Source organism: Lathyrus oleraceus, chromosome 1 (assembly GCF_024323335.1).
Source record: "Lathyrus oleraceus cultivar Zhongwan6 chromosome 1, CAAS_Psat_ZW6_1.0, whole genome shotgun sequence".
NCBI classification, from domain to species: Eukaryota; Viridiplantae; Streptophyta; class Magnoliopsida; order Fabales; family Fabaceae; genus Lathyrus; species Lathyrus oleraceus.
The window spans coordinates 39,466,651-39,476,020 of NC_066579.1; positions in this window are offsets into that span (position 1 = coordinate 39,466,651).

A 9,370-nucleotide genomic window follows, 5' to 3' on the forward strand; every position below is an offset into this window, starting at 1 on the left:
CGGAAGACAGATACATCATCATCATTACAAAACAAAACTCTGAGCAGATACCTATAACCTCTGAATCGGCCCGGGGAATCCTGAAATAAACGGATCCCCACTGATAAATACCTCGGACAGCACTCCGGCGTCTCGGCAATAAACGGCCATAAATCTGACTTATAAATAGGACTCTGATCCGCGGAACAAAAAAGTCACCATCATCTGAACATGCATCTGACAGAACCACCCTCCCCTCACAGGTAAATTCTAATCAGGTCACCCTAAGGCGGATAATAGTCTCGACAATCGGGCGGATATACTCAATGGGTTTGCCCTTTCGGGTGTGCCATTGTAGCTCCCTTAAGATCGTCTAAACCAAAGATCCGGGAAATGATCGGTCACCAGAGTCAACAGCTCAAATGAAGTAACTCAACCAAAGTGGGGTACCCCACAGAGGAAAGCACTATCAAATGAACCTCGTCTGGCTTGTGGCATGTCACGTTGCAACAATATGCTGATTTAGCAAATGAGGAACGTGAGACCACACTAATCCTAGGTGTATACTCGGGCCTGGGTTTTAGCCCTACTCAGAACACCCACCCCAAACAGAGGAACCACCTGCACAGAGGACGGCAACCTGATAGTATGATGCATGCAAATATTTATGCAAATATACATGGTCAGAATAATAAATGCAATAAAAAACAAAACAAGCAACCTAAACCATCCTAGAACGCTAGGAAGGACTCGCTTAGGGAATATGGACCAGCACAGGTCAACATCGTGATGGGTCCCCAGTGGAGTCGCCAGCTGTCGCATCCGCGAAAAACAACCGGCGGGCTAAAACAAAAACAACACAGAGCCGCCACTGCGCGTTATTTATCCCAAGATAGGGAAAGGAAACGCTCAGAGAAACCTGGAAAAAGCATGGTCTCGCAACCAAAGAGAAAGGGTAAGGGAGTCGGTTACGCAAGGGGAAGGTATTAGCACCCCTCACGTCCGTCGTACTCGACGGGATCCACGCTCTAAGAAAAGAAAAGGTTGCTAAACACCACACACACACACGCACCGAAGACAACACAGGTGGGGTTAAGAGGAAGAGAGCTCGATAGGACATCGCATCCTATGCCTACGTATCTCGTCTGGAACGAGAATCAGAGCTGCCGTAGTTCGGCTCACGCACGCCAAACAAGCAAACACAAACACAGGCAAACATGGAGCCTGAATGCCAATCACTGGACTTACATCAGCATCTGAACCAAAACACACACAAGAAGGCAAACGTGGAGCCCGACCGCCAATCACTGGACTTACATCGGCATCCGAACCAAACACACAATCAGGATACGTACAGCCAATCGCTGGGCTTACGTCCATATCCTGACACACAAAAAGATAACAAGCAAACGCACACAAAAAGAAAAAAAGTGCCCGGAGAGACCTCGCACGGTCTCCTGCCTACATACCTCGTCTGGAACGAGGATCAGGGCGATGTAGTTCCCCTGAAAGGGAAAGAAAATCTAGCCAGAAACCAAGGGAAGACACACTACCAGGGAGCTGTACTCGAGCCTAGTGTTATCATGCATCATTGCCCTATGTTATGGTTTCTACCTACTTGCACAACTGCAAGCTAATCCTATCCAGGAAAACAAGCATGCAAGCATCAACAAATCAAAACAAGCATTTAAAACAAGTATTCACATAGCACACACTATATCCAGTCAAGTGGGCTCAAACAATGGGTTTGACTGCCTAGGCAAGTCATCTATACAGGGGCAGTATTCGCTCTTAACCTTGCCATTGAGGGGCTAAGGTGAATCAGATGAAAGGTGAGTGAAGATGAGACTTCACAGCTCTTATCCCTGTCTAGGGAGAGCTTCAGACAAAGGAGCGTGGGTCCAGAATGGAGGGACCCTTCTACGCTCAAGACTCTGACTCGATTGTGCAACAGCACAAGATCTTGGGTTTGTGTCCCAATGTGTCAACACAAGCAGTGTGAGCAGAGGGACGACTCAACAGAATAGCGGGGGATAGATTGCATATCCCTTGGATTCCGCCAATTGCCTTAATCAAGGACTTTACCTGCTTGGCACAAATGTAAACAAACACAAACATTGCCTCTTAAGGAGGACTTCAGACAGTTGCCTGGCTAAATAACAAGCCAGGTCTTCCAGACTACATGAAGACAAGAGAGTCTACCTCAACTGGTTTAAAAACCAAGCAGCAGTAAGCAAGTTCTTAAAGAACTGTAAGCGACTAAATGTACCTGAAATCAATCAAGTATCATCAGTTCTCAGACAAACCAACAGTAAACAGCAAAAGTCAATCTATATAGACAACACAAGTTAATACACATAAGTGCAAGCCATGAGCTCAAGCTCAAGCATAAAACCTACAACACAAAGCCAATGTTAGTTTACAACATCAAACAAACTCAATTTACAACTTGCATTGTTCTCCTTAAGCCTTTTGCACTTTTAACCTGAAAATCCAAACCAAATGTGAGAAACTAGACCACTAGGCCAAGCCTAGGGTCCAAAGGGATGAAAAAAATCAAAACAGCAAGTACAAACCAACCAAAATCACATTCAAACAAATTAAAAGCAAATGCAATTGGTCCCATGCTCATACCATTCACCATTATCATTTCATGCACAATTTAACATCAATCATGCAATTTGCAACTTCAAAAGTCCAAACAGAACTATCTCAATCAAAAGCATACCAAAATAATTCAATTAATTCCACAAAAATTCACACCTAAACAGGACACATTTAATGTATAGCATGTCAAATTTCAGCTCAATTGGACAAAAGAAAGTAGGTCAATGAAAATCAAGAAATCCAGACACATTTATACAAGCCAATTCAAAGCATTAACATAAGCATCAAATTCAATAAATCATAAAACAGTGACAACAATTAAGAAATGAATGGGATCAAAACCATAATGTCCTATAATGTGTCTACAATCCACATGTCAAATTTCATCTTCATCCAATACAATATGAGAATTTCACAAGCAAAATGCCAACATGTGTCACACAAGGTTACCAAATGAGCACACAGGGAAGAAAATTATCAATCAATTAGAAAAACTCCATCAAAATTTCCAGAAAAAATCACATGTAATCTTGACATATCAATGTTCATTCACACAAAAAATTGGAGCAATTAAACATTCCTAAGCCAGGCAAATAAAATCATGAAGTCAGCAGAAATCCAAACAAGTCAACACATGGTAGCAAAATGAGCATCAACTTCAATCAAATGCCAAACAGTGAAAACAATTAAGAAATGAATGGGACCAAAGCCATGATGTCCTACAATGTGTCTAGAATGCTCATGTCAAATTTCATCTTCATCCAATACAATATGAGCATTTCACAAATGAATTACCAACATGTGTCACACAAGGTTACAAAATGAGCATACAGAGAAGAAAATTATCAATCAATTAGAAAATGACATCAAAAATTCCAGCAAAAATCACATGTAATCTTGACATATCAATGATCATTCACACAAAATTTCAGCTCAAATCAACATCCCTAAGCATTTTAAATAAAATCATGAAGTTGACCTAGCTTGGTGTGACACAAATTGTCACACCTCTAATCAAAAATTTATATCTCCTCAACCAGGTATCCAAAAATCACAAACTCCCCATGAAAATCACCATCAACATGTCCAGAACAAGCACAAAAATTTTCATCCATTTCTTTGGAATTATGAGTATTTCATGAAGGTTTTGGCAAAACATACAAAAATGTGACACATTCCACAAACCCTAGGCCAATTATTTTTCTACACATGCAAAAAATCCACAAAAATCACCATAAAATTCTACATATCATCATGAGTATAATGCAAAAAGTCTCACTCAATTTGGATGAAAAATGAGTGAGATATGAATTTTTGAAGATCATAAAACAAAATGAAATAATCAAAAGAAAAAGAAATGAAATAATAATTAATTAAATGCAGAAATGGCAAACTTGTAATATTAAACCACTAATCCAAAACGACGTAGTTTCGGTTAGATTGCATGGCGCGCTCTGATTGGCCAGAGCTGGCGCCAAACACCATTTCAAACCAAAGCCAGGCGAATAGAAGATTAACGCGTGTTATCATCGTCTTCTTCACCAATTTTTTTTTCAGAAAATGCAGAAAATCAAGAATAACGAATCGCAACCAAAATCAACATGTTTATAACCATTAGAACCGTATGAACACAAGGATCATGAATATGTAACTCAAACTTCCTAATTCCTACTGTAGCGAAGGGATCGATCAATTAAAGTTAAGCACATCAAACTTCAAATCGCGATAACTCAACCTACAATTAATCATTTCACAAACCACAACTTGCATGATGTTCTACGTTGAATGATCTTTCTAACGCATATCACAATTCGAGCAAAGGTGAGATTCGAAAAATACCTCGTAGGTGATGGCAGCAATGGATTTGTGCTTGTTTAGCTCCAATTATGCAAAACAGATGGAGTTGGAGGTTGAGGAAGTTGATTGGAACTCACACTTTAGCTCAGGATCGCTTCAATTGCAAGAAATCACAAAACTCCATGAATGAACATGCTTTGGACAGTCTTGATTCTTGATGGTTATGGCAATGGCTTGGCAAAACAGATCTTCACCTTCACATGTAGAGCACGAATCAAAAGGAATCATGCAGTTTGATGAAGAATTCGTGAAGTTTGGATCCAAAATGCTTGATGAAGATTTTGAGAGAATTTGGAAAATGGAGGGAAAGTTGGTTAGAGATCTTGAGAAATGTGATTATGATTTGCAATTCTGTTACAATTAGAACTTTATACTCATGCCTTAATCACTCTCTTAATCATCAATTAGCAATTTCCATGTAATTAGCATAATGTGGTTTAATTGTGAAAGCTCAAAAATGCCCTTGCCAAATATTGAACCATGATAGCTCATGACAGTTGGAACAACTCACATTTGGCATTTGTGATGTGTTGCCAAAACTCTCTGTCATACCCCAAAATTTGCCCATCAATAGTTCAAGACATTTTTCAGGGGCATTCCGACTCATTTTATGGCACTGATCTTAAAAGGACAAAGGCCCAGCTCACGAATGGCCCAATCCAGAAAATGGCCCAAACTGGCCTGTTCGCTACACGCTCGCCTAGCGAACGTTACGTTCGCTACACGCTCGCCTAGCGAAGCAAATGTTCGCTACCAGCTCGCCTAGCGAGGCTGACAGACAACAAAAAATTTCGGGCTTCGTTCTGAGCCCATTAGGTCATGAAAAAGGGCATTATAAATACCAGCACTTCAGTAATGAAAAGAGGGTGAAAAACAGAGGGAGACAGACGAAAACCCTGGCACAAAAACCCTGGAGGCTACTTTAGAAACCCTGAAGGCCGCTCCTCCGCTCCGAAGCTACCACCGCCCAACTCAATCCGGCTCGCCAATTCAAGGTTGCAATTCGATTGCAAACAGGTTTGCATTACTATTATCGCTTTATTTTCTTAATTTGCATGTGATACCGCTTTATGTTCTTAACTTGCATGTGATATTATAATTGAATTCATAAACATATTTGAGGTTTTGCATGTGAATTTAAGTGTGCCTGAATATTGTGAATGCTGAACCGTATAATTATGTGTTGGATGCCATAAGCCATGCCGCAGGTTGAAGTCATACTGTTCTGAAATTCAAAACCCGCAGCCGCTCGCTAGCACATCGCTAAGCGAGCATGTAGCGAGTATTCGCTAGGCCCTCGCTAGGCGAGGCAGAGGCGAACGGGACAGTCGCTAATATTTTGTTTGTTATGTCCTATGCGTATATGATCTATTCTATGTTAATTATGCACTGTTTTGCCTGACATTCATGCTGCTGTATTTTCTTTTGCGGTGTAATCTTCGATTACACCCCGATTTGGTATTCTAACCCGTTTGCTGAATTTTGCCAAGGTTCACATGTCCCAGGAAAAGATTGCCGTTAGGTCTTCCACTTTATTTGTGGGATACCCTTGTGGAGACTCACCCTAAATTACTTAATTAATTTTAATGTGTTAATTTTAATGTATTAATTTTAATGTATTAATTTTAATGTATTGATTTTAATATGGAGGCTCGTCCTAATTACCTAATTGACTTTAAAATATTGCCTTTAAATAAGTGATCTTGGACCTCTCTTTGCTGCCCTACGGTATTACGGTATAACGGTCATGTCCCGCGAATGTAGGGATACACTTAGCAAAGACCCTTCGATTAAATCATCATAAAATAAATCATGGTCCCTCGGATGTTGCCTTCGAAAATACGATTTTGTCCCTCGATGACCCTTCGGTGTAGCCTACGGTTAAATGATGATCGTCCCTTCGAATGCTAAGGTATCCTTACAACTGTTGCCTTCAATGACCTATCGATGACCCTACGGTGACCCTTAAACATCCAAAGGGTAAAATTACTTACTTCTCAATAGTAAGGACAGTTTTACCCTCATAAGGATAGGAAACGTTCATAACGACCTTAGGAAGGTATAACTCTCAATTGCTGGATCATAACCTAAAACATTTTCCACCCCTCACACTTTACACTTTACAAATCCTAGAAAATCACCACTTGGTATACATTCATACTAGAATCATTACCAAGTTACATTTTTCTAAACCGTTTTCAAAATCAAACGAGATAAATACTTTGTATACGTTCATACGAGAATCATTACAAAGTTAAACTCTCTTTCAAACATTTTTTAAGCAATTCACCGACACTTTTCAGACAAAAATATAAGTGATCCAGTAATTAAGAGCCCATGGATAACCATGGATACAAAGGGTGCTAACACCTTCCCTTTGTATAATGTACCTCCCGAACCCAAAATCTATTGAGGTCTTTCCTGTTCTTTTCCACCTTTCCTTATTGGATAAAAGAAAAGTCGGTGGCGACTCTTGCTATCCGCGACATTGCGATAAAAAGCAAAACACCCCAAGTCAGTTCACCGTATGACAGAACTGGCGACTCTGCTGGGGACCTTAAAAAGAGAGGTTACCTTAAAACAAGATCACTTATTTAAAATTGTCTGATTTACTTTTAAGGGATTGCTTGGGTATCCTATGCTTGAGTGAAAGATCCTACACCCGGATCTAGTGTACCTTAGGTAAGTAGCAATAGATCATCGCGACTATCCGGCGTATACTGGAATGGTTAAAATGATGGCTACGGTTAATGTGACACTTTGGTTGTCCTGATGTTCCTCATGTTACTTGAGGAAAAATTTGGCTTCCGCGTGGTGTCATCAAAGCATTAACCAGACCTTTAGAACCCTAATTGACTCATCCTGGCCATTAGAAAGTAGTGAGATAACTGACTTCGGTTCCGACTGGGGTTGGTTGAGACTCGATACTACACTCTTTGAGATTGGACTTTAGGGAAGCTTCGGTCAACCACTTGGTGTTGCACTGAAGTGGACTCAAAGGAAGGTCGATGATTTGAGATCCTTCTAGAACCCGGTTACTATTCTAGGACAGGCTGAACCAACCAAACTTCAGTGGGGAGGGTACTTACCTATGGAACTCATGCAAGCCTTAAAACCTAGGAATGATGGTTGTGTGACTTGCTTGTGCTTGTTATTTATTTAACCTCATAACATCATAACATCATGACATCATAACATTGTACTAACCATTTCAAGGACTTAGGGATTTAACTTTGCTCTGTTTTGTAAAAAAAAAAAACAAAAAAAAAACAAAAAAAAAAAACAAAAAAAACAAAAAAAAAGTTTCCTTTTTGGTAGTCTATACAAAGTTAAATTCCAAAAGGCCTTGAAAACATTTCATACATTGCATAGCATGACATAACATTGCATAACAGGTACTCTAAAGGGATCAATGTTCTCACGGTTTTCCTCCAAACAGAAAAATGACCCTCGAACAAGCTGTCAAAGATCTCCAGGCTCAGAATGCCCAAATCCAGGAGATGATCTTGAACTTATCCAAGGGGCAAGAGGAACTTAAGGCTCTTTTGCTCGAGAAAAAGAAAGACAAGAAACCTGTGAGTTACATTAACCCGGGAAGAAGGCTTAAAGGACAGGCTGTGGGAATCAAAATCAGAATTCCGAAGGATCAAGAAGAGGAAACAGAGACAGATTCAGAAGATGAGAATGCTGATCCTTTCAACCCTGAGGATGACGATGAAGATTACGAGAATGAACAGTACTCTCCAAGAGATGATAAGTACAAGTTGCTGGAAGAACGTATGCTAGCTATGGAGGGTCAGAAGGCGCCCGGTCTGGATTTCGAAAGTTTGGGTCTGGTCTCCGATGTGACCATTCCTCGCAAATTCAAAATCCCCACTTTCACTAAGTACGATGGTGCATCTTGTCCTCAGATGCATCTGAGAGCTTATGTGAGAAAGATTCAGCCGCATACCACTGACAGGAAGTTATGGATCCATTTCTTCCAAGAGAGCCTGGCTGGCACACAGTTGGAATGGTATTATCAGCTCGAGAGCTCTGACATCCGCACCTGGACTGATTTAGCAACTGCTTTCTATAAACAGTACCAGTATAATTCTGAACTAGCGCCTACTCGGCTACAGTTGCAGAACATGACTATGGGATCTAAAGAAAGTTTCAAAGAATATGCTCAAAAGTGGAGAGATTTGGCTGGCAGAGTCAAACCCCCTATGACTGATCGAGAATTAGTGGACATGTTCATGAGCACACTGACTGGCCCATTCTACAGCCATCTATTGAGGAGTTCCTCATTGGGTTTCACTGAACTTATATTAACAGGTGAACATGTTGAAAGTGGCATTCGAAGTGGGAAGATACAGGCGACTATCTTTGATCCTCCGGAGACTCCTAATGGCATCACTGCCCCTCTGCCTAATCATGACGAGATTGTCAATGCTGTGGAAGATACTGATAACGATTATGACTTGGATAGCTGGATTTTCCCAACAATTGGTGACGGACCCAATAATTGGAAGGCTGAAGACACTATCCCGATTTCCTTTAGTCAGGAGTAATTGTTATTGTTATTTTTGTGTTTCAAAGCATTGTGTCTATACCCGGGGCATAATAGCTAATTTTTCAAGGGTTTTGTCATTTCATAAGCATATTCATATTCAATAAATCAATGGACTTTTTGCATTCAAATATTGCGCTCTTTATCTTTCCTGTCATTTTTTTCAAAACAAGCTATGTTTTCTTGCACACACGCACGTAACAGTTTTCCGATCCATATCCACTCTGGATCCTGTTGATAATAGTTCTGCTACTGTTCATTATGACTTTGAAAATCCGATCTACCAAGCCGAGGATGGAAGCGAGGAAGATTGTGAAGTCCCTGGTGAACTTGTCAGACTGTTACTACAAGAAGAAAAGACCATACAGCCGCAGG